At 35.3% G+C, this 13489-nt stretch overlaps 1 protein-coding gene and 1 long non-coding RNA gene across 2 annotated transcripts in view; both read left to right on the top strand.

Moving 5' to 3' along the window:
• The window catches only part of KCTD8 (potassium channel tetramerization domain containing 8), a 98330-nt gene that overhangs the window by 38675 nt on the left and 46166 nt on the right, over positions 1 to 13489 (top strand). The window lies entirely within an intron of this gene.
• Positions 4647 to 6041, top strand: LOC133278714 (uncharacterized). Its single transcript, XR_009746672.1, has 2 exons — positions 4647 to 4713; positions 5102 to 6041. It is a non-coding gene; the product is annotated as an uncharacterized LOC133278714 (long non-coding RNA).

Raw genomic sequence — 13489 nt, 5'->3', positions numbered from 1 at the left:
GGTTTAAATAAAGAAAGAAATAAAACCTCCTGTGATTAAAGGTTACAGGTTTGGAAATGTGTCTGTACTTACTACAACAGAGTATTACCCAAGCTTCTGTGGCTGTGTAGTTGCCTAACTATTGAAAACTTGATGTCTTTGAGTATTGATATTGAGGTTATATGTAAAAGCCCTATTTATGACTTGAATTCTGTTGTGCTTTGCACCATTGCAGCTGCACACTTTGTTTGTTTGTTTGCATATGCTACTTTAGTATTGTCAAAACAATGCAGTTTTTTACTCAAATTTTTTCTTTGATGTAGGTAACAGAGATTATTCCATCATTAAAGAAACATTCAGGGTGGAAAAACCCCCAATGCTTTATATACCTGGTTTCTGTTCTCAGCTGCTTGTTTTTGTTGTGGCTTTGCCTGCTATAACTAAAAGCATAGTGTTGTCAGCCTAATTATTCGATACACCTCTTTCCATTTTCTGTAAATTTCAGATTAAAGCACATGAAAAAGCTTTCCTTCTCTAGGATTTCATGACACTTCATTTCTTGCCCCTAAAGCCAAATTCACCATTGTGAATAAGCTTATCTGCCAACAGTGAATTGTCTGCCGGTCTGTCTATCTCAGCTATGTTTCCTAGCTTAATTGCTGTGAGTCAGCAGTAGGAAATTAGAAACACACTCCATAATGACCGGAAGCTGTCTGTGAATACTGTCTCTTTGAAGTACAGTTAAGACTTTACAAGTAAAAGCTGTTTTTTATGCTTTATTTTTTAGGGCCATGCTTCCATTCATATGTTTTTTTCACTGTCAAAACTTAGTGGCTTTCCATATGTAACAGGTCATAGCTAGGCAAATGTTGTAACCTGTAAATAATGATCTTATGTTTCAAAATCACTGAGATTTGTAAACATGAGCTGTAATTCTGAAAATTCTGATTATTCTCCTGTCCAGCTTTTCCTATGTGCAGTATTCTTGTGCAGTTTTGGAAATGTTGCCTTGTCAGCTCAAGTGGTCAGAGTGAGATTGAGACAAAGTTTGTATTCCAAACATAATGTCAGTGATATATTATACAGTGACACATTGTTTTATATCACAATGATTAAATGTATGACTCAGACATGATCCCAAAGATTTATGTACAGTATAAGTGTTAAGCATTTGAGTAAATTTAGGTTTGCACGTAAATCTTCCCAGGATTAAATAATAAAATTTAGGTGCTGATTGCTAAATATTTACTAAATACCAACAAAGTGTCTAATTGATAAACCTAATTTAATGATATGCCACCCCTTGATTTTTCCCTTGCTTAGGGCAAAGACAAAGAAATGTTACTGAACGAAAGATATTGTTGCGTTGTATTTTATTGCTAAATTAGCAACAACTGTGCTATGGCTGGTTGTTCTAATGAGTTAAAGTTTTACTCTGTCTCGATGACAAATAAATAATGAATCTAAGCATTACCTTGAAATTATCTTTTTTGCTTTTCCCTTCTCTTTTTATACTTTGCCCTTACTTAATTTGTTTGGTGTCAAAGGCGCAGAGTCAAAGCAATTAGAATTTGACGTGTTTTCAGTGCATTACATATTCACAAAGACAATATGAACAAGTATTTATATTCAATTAGGTCTGAAGCTTGCAGAAAATGGTTCTTATCAGGTAGTTATGCTAAGCATTGAAACAAGATTTTCAGACAAAATATATGAACAAATTGAGAGGTGCTGCGGATAATATTAGTCTGCATTTTGTTTAACTTGCACAGTGTATGAGTAAAATCTGCAAGTGTAGAGATTCCTCTTTTGGGATACTATTGGATAAGGAATAATTCTGTGGGTTTTTTGAGATATGAGGGTGTTGCTGGATGCACCCTTTGTCATATGGTTTCAGTCCTTTGTGTCCCAGTTTTTTCATCTGTAAAGGAGTTGTACTGATTCTGATACTTTCACGAAGTGTTTTGATACCTGTTTATAAGGTGATGACTTTTAAGTGCCACATGCAGTTAGTATTCTATTCTAACATTCATTAATATATACCTTTTTATTAAAAGAAAAATAATCATGTAACATTTTATCCACTCAAATTCTTTATGAAGTCCCAGGATATACCAAGAATCCTCACTCCCCACCCCATCTTGGTCTTTTTTCTCCAAAAATCAAATTCAAACTCCTGGATTAATATGATTACTCAGAATTTAAGCTTTTCTGTTAGATTTTAAAATGATTGCTATCTTTTGTAAGTTAGAAAGAAAAGATTGACAAGTGGACCCTTCTTACTGTAATGACTTTAAAGCCAATGTTATTATTGCAGACTTCTCTTTTCAATTTTGATGCTTGAACTGATATTATTTATTTAAAATTCTTTGTCTACCCACATTAGTCATTAATTACCTGACTCCCAAGCACAGTTCACCTTTGTGGACTTATGTCCCCTTATGTTTCATAGACGAGAGAGAACCATAAAGTTCACCTACTGCATAAGTTTATCTGTTAAAATATACTAGCATAGCTCTATCATATATGGATACTCTATGGAGAATTGAAATATTCCATGTTTTCATAATCCAAAATGGTCAAACCACTGTGGAAGAACAGTAGTTATTAGGGAGTAGATATACCTTTGGAGAAGAAGACACTTTCAGACTATGAGAACTACTGAGGTATGTGTATAGCCATATGTCTCATTCTGTAGAATTGAAAACTCTGGGTTAAATTTCCCTATTGGAAATTTCAAGCAGCCTGCCCCAAACTGAAACTGAAAACCCTGCTATGAAATTATGAAATTCTTACTGAACTGAAGCTTACCTGAAAAACAACCATATTCATGCAACTTCTGAAACTCAGGTGTTTCAGGAAGACTTGCATGCAGATGGAAACAGAGCTGGATACATAGAGAGAGAAGAATGGTATAAAGAAGAGTTCTTGCAAACAAGATCTAAACCTGAAGAAAATGGCATTCCATAAACCCTACTCAAAATCAAGGCTGTTGCACACCATCCTATAAAAGAGCGCAGAGGAAACCAAGTCATCACAAACTCCTGTGATGAGTGAAATAGTAAAAACTGCAGGTTCTGAAGTCAAAGGAGGGCTTTTCCAAATACAGTAAAATTTATTTGAATATTCCATTAATGTCGTAATACTGTCTCATTTCATTCTGGAGACAGATGTGAAAATAAACCAAAATCTTGAACTGGCACAATACTGACCCTCACATTTTTACTGAAGTGGAAGGAGCCCAGTCTCCTTTTCTTGGCAACTGTTTAAATGCCAGACTCAGTGCTTTATAATGAGGTTTCATTATATGTGCCCTCTTACTCAGGCTGGGGTTCAGATCAAAGTATTTGTTCTTTTACAGTCTGTTCTTCCTGATGTCAAAATGTGTCCATTTGGCTCTACTCATCTTAATTGGCTCTCCTGAGCTTCAGTTGCCTGCAAGTGCCACAAAGATAACTTTTTATGGTCAATATGTGGAAGTTTGAGTTATTAAAAAAAAAAAAAAAGGCTGGTTCCATTTGCTGGCAATTAAGATAAGGTTATTCATGCATGTAATCGACTGCTTTTTTTTTTTCTTATTCTAATTATCAAAGGTCAGTTTTAGCATCAAAGTCCTGAGTATCTCCATAGTCACTGACTTTCCACAAAGTCAGTGAAGTTCACATCCTCACAGGCAGTGATCAGCAGTGCTCAGTGAATGGTCCCAATGCTTTCGTTTAACCTCTCAGAAGGATAAATCTTCCCTGAAAAGGGAATATGCATTCAGGTCCATTTCTGTGTCGGTTTTTTCTAACTTGAGAATTACTTGGAATACATCAGAAATGAGTGATGAATACATGAGCAAGACATATATTACTTTGGGAAGTTTTCCAGCCACTAAAAAGAATAAAGGCAGCCCTGCTCATGTGTTCATCAATTCCATCTGCTACCCACTGATAGACCTCTGGGATTTGTTTCAGAATAAAATATTAGTGTAATGGACAACACAGACACAGTGCATGTATCTAATGAATTATAAAGAAGCATCATTTGCTTTATAGAAAAATTATAGCAAAAGGAAATTGCTTTATTATCATAAATCAATGTTAATAACAGGAAGTGTAATAAGATTAAATGAGATATTAGAGTTGCCATTCTTGAGTATCAACAAAATGTTTTGCTTGTGTTGAGGAATGCTGCAGTAGGGTCCCTGTCAGTGGGACACAATTTGATAGGCATTACTGGCTGGCACTATTACATACATTTTTTTTCAAATTTCTTCTTAATGTGTAAGTTTTCTGTCTTTGGAAAAATCCTGCTAGTTGTTGCTCAACTTTGATCTCCATCTTACAAACTGAACAAAAATCTGTTTTGGAATGATCCATGTATGGTAAAATGTATGGTTTTTCTTACAGCCTTTTTCTAGTTTATACTTGTAATTTCATAATCTATAGAAATACTGCAAAGAACTTGTAACAGCCCTAATTGAAAAAGGTGATGTTTGTGGCCATTTCAGATAGTTAGGGTATTCTATGTGGCAACCTAAGGGTTCTCCTTAAAAGAGATTCCCCATCTGACAAAAAGCTGACTGAGGTACAGCTAAGAATTAAATCTCAAGTATTATAAAAAAGAATTAGCTATAAAATAATGTGTACTTTATTTTTTAGAATGCATTGCAAATCTTCATATTTATTTACAAGAAGCCAAAACCAAGCCTTTGTGGGTATACTTTCATGTAAATGTGTTTCTGCAGGTGTTTCTGCGTGTATGTGGAGACAATGAGGATGAACCAAGGAAGAGAGCTGATTTTGCATTTTCTTGTTAATATGGCCCACAATAATTTTATGTTTCTTCATGTAGTTAGTTCATTTATCTTTTTCTGGTTCCAGTGAATTGAGAATACTTTTCCTTTACTGTAAAATTTCAACATTTCAGGGAATCAGAGGTATTGTAGAAAATCACCGTGCTTGGGAAGGGAAGAAGGGGGAAGGCTGAGAAAAGTCCTGCAGGAATGCTCAAATGCTGGGAAACAGCAGATGACTGAGACACTGTTAAGTGAAGACAGCACACAGGAGATAATTATCATAGTGTCTTCGTAGTCATGTTGGAGTGCAAAATTTGCACATGAATAGGAATAACTGAGTGTGCAGCCTGCAGCTATGGTTGATCACTGTCTCCAGTAGATCATAGGATAGATAAAGAGTTTGTTGCCTAAGCAGTCATGTCTAGAAATGAGTACTGTTTTTTTCTTTCATGGATGTCCAGATGTCTTATTAGCATCCTGGAATCCAAAAGACCGAACTGATTGATTTAAAAGTGGATATGTCAGTCAAAATATATGAAGAATTATGCTCTGTTTAAATCAATTTTGGAAGGAGACTAAGTACTTCTATTAGAGATTCAGGGGAACAATGATAGTTGCTTTTTATAAAACACACTATGAAAGAAGTATTTCATACATACTCTGGAACCTTGTGTAAAAAACTACTGATTATTGAATTACAGGGAAGTTAAAAGAGATTGGTACCAGTATAACTGAGGTCAGAAACTGGTCATAAGATGTTTTAAAACATTGTATTTAATAATCTTAGTTTATTCATGTGTTATTTATACCAGGAACTATATCTGCTTTTCTCTTTACAGAATACCCAGAAGAGTATGTCCTGGACTGTGGGGTTCAGAGCCATTACTATTCAGTGGCGTAGAGGCCTATTATCAATTTAAGGCTGTTTTAGCAGCCGTACAGGCATCATGCCTTCATCACAGGTGACAGAATATCAGTCTTAACACTGTGTCTGTGCTTCTAACCTCAGAAGTGCTGAGGGCTTTCCTATACCTCGTTAACTGTGAATAATTTAAAGTTGCTGACAGCTATCATCATTTAGAGGGATGAACCCAGTTCACATCAAAGCAAACATTGGGAGAGTTCAAGGAAGCCTTTGCAGATTCTCTGTGAAAGCTTAACTGGATTTAATGTACAGAATGAGAGCAAAAATTTTATATTTGATATTAGCTTGATGTCTTTCTGTTGCAACTATGCAAAAGCTTTTTGGTATCAAAACATAAATAAACTTTTAATTATATATATTATATTATTCAACAAAATGAATCATGCTAGGATTGCAAGATGTTTCATCCATAAAGAAAAAAAAAAGCTCTGGAGAGAAAGCTTTGTTGGGGGGGAGAAGAGCATTGTCCATAGTTACACGTTGCTTGCATGAATAATTTTTAAGTCAGACTCCTTTTTATTGTGTCCTGCATCTTAGCGAATACTGTATAATGAAAAATACAAGCTTTTTGGTTATAGCTTTTTCCTATGGTAGATGCAGCTAAGAAGCATTTTGTACTGAACATTGGTCTATTGGACAAACACAGGGACCATGTTCCCGGGCACAGCTTCTCCTGAGACACACCATTTGGTACTATCTGCTTCCTAGCATGTGTGGGCTCAGTATGGTTGATGAGGAAAGGAAGTAATAAGAAGGAATATAAGTACATATGAGAATATCCTCATCTTTTACTCCCTTGCCTTCATAACTTCAGTCACAGCAGTTGATAACCTGCTTGGATTTACCCTGTAGACCAAATAAATGTTGAGCTGCTACAAGAAAGGAGACATATCCCAAGGGACATGTAAACACCTAAGAAGGCAGGAAAGTATTAACTGGAAACTGTCTGCTACAATGACTGGTTTCAATTAGAATGTAAAACTAGTATTGCCTTGTCCTGAAAAATAAAAAAATAAACCTGACTTTTAGGGATAAAGCCCACAGAAAATATTTAATTTAAATGTCATTAGATAAAGTATGTTAATAGCGTAATTGCACAACAGCATTGCATTTTTAATTCCTCAGGTACGGTTAGGGGAAATACATATGCTTTGGAAGTATTTGAGGCCAAGACAATAAAATCAACTTTAGCTTTAATAATTGATTTGCTATTGTTAAGGAAACATTTTTCCCCATGCTTTGATCTCCAGTGTCGAATTATATTAAAGGATAAAGAGAGTAGAAATGCAAAAATAAAATAGTGATTCTTAGCAGGCAGAAAGGAGAAGATGAGCAAGTTGGGCAGTCCCAATTCACTGTATCACTGCTGGCTTAGTCTGCAGAAGTACGAATTTTCCTAGTTATAGCAGCAGCCATATAGCAGTTACTCAGATTTAGAGCTGCTTTACTGCAACTCTTTCTTAAAATGCATTGGTGCTTTTTAGTTTATCATCTTCTTCAATCAACAATGCTGCTATATATTTTTGTTGGTATAGCATTAACCTGTGATATAACTGATGGTGGAAATCTGTCTGGCACTGTCCTATGAATACACACATACCAAACCAACATGGTAGGGACTCAGCTGAAGGAACTTGCTCTCTGGCTGTTCTTGCAAAAGATGTGCAGAATATGAAAGGGCAGCATTAACCTTTCCTGTAGTTTTTAGTAAGTGACAAATGATTAAAAGGTGCTATATAGGTAGTTCTGGGATGCACAGAGAATAGTAATATGGTTAGAGATATAAGCAGAGTTTGAAACAACTCCATGAATAAAAGTTAAAGTTATACTGTTGTGATTTCTATGTCAAAAGATTATCCATGATTATGATTACACAGAAACTTTCCAGTTGCATGTGAAAATTCTTGGGATTTAAGAATATTTTTTTTTATTATTAGTTGCTTCAAATTAATATAAAAATCACATTAGATGTATCTGCATATTATTCACTATACAAGGTCCATACAGGAAAAAATGCACATCTTAAACTGTAATTTCAGGATGTGTGTATTTTGGCAAGTACTTCTTGAAAAACAGTTACATAGTCTCATTCTCTATTTTCTTCTCCTTGGTTTCATTATTGACAGATAATTCCAACAATAATACCAAAAATAAGGAACAGAAGCAGTCCAGGTAGGCTGTTCATGATGTTTTCCAGCAAAAATAAATTCAGCTAAACTGTCTGAATTATGAAAAAATTGAATATATTTGGAAAATGTACACTTACGAATGCTTCATTGTCTCAGAATTATACCTGCATTTATAATGTGTATATTCTCTAATGAATATTTAGCTCTGTGATTTCAGCCACCCAAAAGTGTCAATCTGCACTAAATCTGAGACTAAAAGCACAAGGTCACTCTTTTCTCTTGGACTCAGTCAGATGTGGCTGTGTTCATAAATGAGCACATTTAGTTTGTTCCTCCTATGATACAACCTACTATTCTTCTGAGCATCTACAGGAGATAATTTTGTACTCTGCTCATTGTAAACTATATTTTTCCTATAGTACAATCTTTCATTCATTCTTCCTTAATGTTTTGTCACATCTGACAGATACTCTTTAATTGTAAGCTTATTCAATAACAAAATTGCCCTCAAATAGCATCCAGCAGTAACTTGCTCTCCCTTTGCTTGCTCTATTGCATATTTTGCTGTGTTTTCTCATTATCTTGAAAGTCTTTCTCTTCATTGTGAAAGTTCATATCATAAAATCTTTTCTGACATAAGAAGGCACAGGTACAAGGGGCCATACAGAAAAAATGAACATACATTGTTGCTTTTCTTAGAAAAGTTTGAGCATCTCTGGGTTTCCATTGAAGTTTCGCTTGAGGAATAAAGCTGCCCTACTGCCAACTCCAGTAAATATTTGATGGATCTTTTGGGTAGGCAGTTACAGAGCCTCCGTCCTAAAAATGCAGAACCTGTATTTACTGATTGTCTTGGAAGGTTTTCATTGCCAGTCTGAGCTGTCTCATTTGCCTTGAGGATAAAGACTATGCTGATGTTTGTATCTTATTTAGAAGGATGACTTGTCCTTTCTTTCACTTAGTCATGGAACCAAAAATTGCCTTTTTCCTTATCGTTTTCCCAATTTCCTTCCTCTTTTTTTAGTATAGCTGGAGATGTACTTTTCTCCCAGATTTCTTTACACAGGAACATCTGAAAGGGTCAGGTATGTTTACACTAGACTGTTACAAAAACCCAGTATTTTAACAAACCCAGCATACAGTTTGCTTCCCTTTTGAATCCTTCAGAAAAATCCATGTCCTTTCAATGACCTTCCGAAGGCACGGCATGCAGCTAATGTGCACCTCAAGCAACATCTGTTAGGAGATGGCAGAAAATTCACTTCCTTCTCCCTTCCCAAGGATCATCTAAGCAGTCCAGAAACTTAGAGCAAAAATGCAGAAAGAACAGCTGTGTTACTCAGTGTCAGAGCTGCTGTTCTTCCCAGATGTGTGTACAAAAGAAGATACTGAGATTTTTCCCTTTCTGCAGCTCTGTGCAGCTTCACAAAAGCCAGGCACCATCTGACCCACAATTGCTCTTTGAAATATATAATGTAAAGTCCTAAGAAGCTGCCACATATTTATTTGAAATGTTCATGTGTGCCTCCTGAAACATCTAAAAGCAATGGGTGATGCAAGTCTGCACTGAAAGAAAAGAAAAACCTATAAACATTAAGATGGTTTCATTATCAATTCGTGTTTTCCCACAAATATTTTGAATACTTTTAATGATGAGCAAGTAAGGCAGGCAGCTTTGTCATCAGATTGATCACGGTTCTTTAAAAAAAAGGAGGAATCTTTCTTATCTATTTATGAAATTATTCATGTGATTAATGTTTAATTAAATTTCTTCATGGAACTTCCCATTTTATCTCACTGTAGGTAATAATCATCTTTTCTACTCAGAGGTAGGGAAATGATGGTAAAACTGAACAGAGAAGACCTTGCCAGATTCAAAATGCAGAAGACACCCAATAGATGTCTAACTTTAAAAAAAAAAATTGAGTTTCAGATATTTATTTTTTAAATAAGTACTGTTAATAGGGTAGCATGGAAAAGCTGTTTCTTGGGTAGACATCAGTGTGGTAGCATCACTGCAGCTGCTTATATATCCATTCAAGAACAGCAGGCAAACTTTTACTGTTTCATTAAAGCATTTCAGAAGGACTGATAAAACAAAAAAATCCTAAAAGTATAAAGATTGTTCTGAAGTGAGCTAGGAATATGATCTTTCCTGGGTGTTTGTGACAAGCCTTGGCAGGGACAAAACATGAGCATGAATAAATATATAATGCTTTGGTTCCAAAATAACTTTATATGAAGAATTGGTGTAGCTTAAAGTGATTCTCTGCTTTATATACATCTAATAGGAATAGAGAATAATATTTTACATAAACAGATTAATCATAGTTACTTTTTCTAATATATCAACATTGAAAGTCCATGGATATCCAATGAAGACTCAGTAATTATTACATTGCAATCTAACTTTCTGAAATTTTGGATGTTTACATAATTACATAGCAGTTTCTAGATGGGATGAGGCATTTATTCGCAGTTTTATTTAGAGAATAATTTCAGAGATTCTTTTGAAAATTTTTGTCTCTTAAAAAATTTTGAAGTAGGTAAAAGAGAAGGAAATCATAAATGGAAAACAGCTGAATTGCAAGCAAAACCATCACTCCCAGAAGTCCACCATCCTGCCTGGTAGTGTTTGTGAGGGTTTCCTTCCAGGCTAGCAGAGCTCTATCCGTTTTTGACCCTTCTCTTGAACAAAGATCTCTTTAAGAGCTACAGAAGAGGTAATCCTTTGTTACTTAAATTGAACTAGTTGCTGATGCTTATGTCCTGAAGACTTTATTCAGATTCAGGACTGGCATTGTCATAGTTTAAAAACCAAACTGATGGATCAAAATATTACAACTAATGTTCAGCTCTAAGAACACAAAAATATTAGTACTGTATACAAATACCTTTAAATGTCCATCATAGTTATTTCAAAACAGAGTTCAAACTTAAAATTGAAGTAAGTTGTATCCTTTTGGGTATATATTAATTTCTTAACTTTCTGTGACTTTTCATATTATTGCAAAGTTAGTTTCTAAGCATTATTTTAATGAAAACCTCTTTAAATCTATACATTACTGTTTAAAACTTATACTTGTCACATACTATTGTATATATTTGAGATGAAATTATATTCTTTTTAATTCCCATTTGTGTTGCAAGGTCTAGAATGTAGTTCAGGCATGACATTTTAATCATCTGATAGAAGAGAAGATTTATTTTTCATTAAAGTGTTACCCATCAGCAAATTGACTAAATCCTTTATTGACCTTTCTTTTTAATTTTTTTTGAGATTTCAGAGGCTTTAATGTGTTGCAGTTCATCATCCCTATCTTCCAAGATCAGATTCATCTGACCTTTACTCTGTGTTTAACGTTAGTTCTTTGATTCAAAGAATCACGTATTGTGAAATACTGCTTTAACTTTTTTTTTTCCTGTCAGTCAAAGGTAATATCTGCAAATTATATTGATAAGAAAGTACAGGTCTTTAATTTGTTCATGTTCATAGTGTTACTATGTTAAGATGCTCTCTATTCTGCTTCTACAGAGTGAGATGGGGTTTGGAATAGCTGTGTCATGAAATAACCTGAGGCTGAGATCCAAGAGTTGCTCAGTCTTGTCTTACATTGGTAAGACAGTCTGACATTAGATTGCTGTTGTTAATTTTTCAAATTACTACACACAGTTAAATTCCTTGATTGTTTTACAGAGGGTAGTGAATTCTCTCAGACAGTATTTTGATGGATCTTCAGGTGAAAACTACAGTCTACTGATATAACAGTGAAGTCCATTCAAAGGTGTGCCATTCACTCTGTAGCTTTTGACAGAAAAAGCAAGTCAGTCTAAATTTTGTACAAGTATTTCCTTTTCCTCCTTCCCCTGTTATCAATAAAAAAGTCTATAATACAGAATGAACAAAAGGAATTGGGGTGACAAATTACTTTTGTGTTTGTTGTTCTCCATCCTGGTTATCAGGCATTAACTTCACTGCAGTCACAACTTCTACTGTTGTCTGCAGCAATGACTTCGAGTGAATTCACACATAGCAGTAGCTCTATTTTGGCCAGCAGCCTCTTTGTAGTTAGCATTAGTTTAGTTCTCATTCTGCATTGCAGCACAAAACTCTGGTTCCAGGTCAGGCTAAAAAACATCTTTTCAAACTTCTCCCCTCTGACTGGGTATCCACAGCCACTCTTTCAAAGAGTTCTTGCAGAAGAATCATGTTGTTGTTACTATTATTATTATGATGATGATTTTGATGAAATGCGAAACCAGTACTCAGTCCTCTACGGCCACTTGCTCTTTCTCAGGCATTTTCAAGCTGTCACAGCCATGTGCTACTTAGCATGGGAAGGAGAAAGCTGGTCTGATGCTGTGTTAAGCCTGAAATACAGCAAATGAAGTCTTTTAGGCTGCTGAAATAAAAGACTGTCCAGTTCAGTCTAAACAGGCACTTATATCAGCCTGGTTTGATTTTGTACGTGATGAGAAACAGTGGATCTGAACTCAGAACAGTGAATTTAGGTATCTTCAGTCACCAATGAGAATTTTTGGCATGAAGATTTGTATGGAAATACTGCCACTGTGTTCAAGCCCCATTTTCGTGGGGTAGGAAAATTCCTGAAGCCAGTCCAGCTCTATCATAAGGCATGTATAAACACACATTAAAATGTTCTACTTGCAAGTCAGAACCAAGCATGGACAGTCAACAACTCACTAGAACCAGGGAAATGGCAAACAGAGGAACATGGTTATTAGGGATTTCCGAGAATATTTGTTATGATTGTCCTCCGAGCTCTCCACATCTGAAGCATCTCTCTGGAATATAGAGAAGCAGTGTCCCTGGCTTTGTCCCCAGTCATCCTTAAGGTGTACCTTGACATTGCTATTTCTGCAGGTGAGATTAGATTCCCCCCAGCTTCCCTTCTCTTGCAGAAGCTAACTTTCTGTGGTAAAGAAAGTTTATCTAGGTAGTGGTCAGGTGTGATGGTATCCCAAATGAATCTGATTATGGGTTGCCTTACCATACATATCTGCATCTAGATATTGTTGACGCTACTGTCTGTTTAGCTAAATGTTAAATTGAAAGTGGGAAAGGATTAATTGTAGAAAGTCTTTTCAGTTCACTTGTAAACTTAATGCAACAGCAGTGCTTTTAGAGTATAATGCTTGCAGACAGGGGTTTCAAAATTACTCAAGGGGAAGCCTGGGAATTGCTTAAAAAATAACTACAAATCATCTGCTTTGTTGTAAAAGCAGAGTTTCTGTTTTTTTTTAATTCTCTGAAATTCAACCTGATGGTTCCAGAATTACTTGCAAATTAATTCCACTGTGGTTTAGCATCATCAGTGGGAAGAGGAGTGTGAAGCTGAGCAAATCTCTTGCCATCTGGAATGTAACCCAAGCACCTGATAGTTGCATTCTGAGTCCCCTCAGGAAGCTTACAATTATATAAAATGTTTAATCAAAGCTGTTATGCCAAGTATAACTGCAAAGCTGACATCAACATAGGAAAAGTTAAATGTCTCCACATGAGCTGTTCTTTTCACTAGAATTTTTAAAAGATGGGAAGAAGATATAATCCCAACTTTGTTTCCTTTATCTGTGAGTTATTAAAATCACTCTTTTAGTAAATAGAGTCCTTTGGCTACTCTGCATTGTTATTGTCACTTATGTTAATTACAG

The sequence above is a fragment of the Pezoporus flaviventris genome, unplaced genomic scaffold (genome assembly GCF_033815535.1).
Source record: "Pezoporus flaviventris isolate CSIRO_AGI_PZ_B2104156 unplaced genomic scaffold, CSIRO_AGI_Pfla_v1 ptg000002l, whole genome shotgun sequence".
NCBI lineage: Eukaryota > Metazoa > Chordata > Aves > Psittaciformes > Psittacidae > Pezoporus > Pezoporus flaviventris.
The sequence above is the reverse complement of the archived record's forward strand: the minus strand, read 5'-3'. Positions and strand labels throughout refer to the sequence as shown.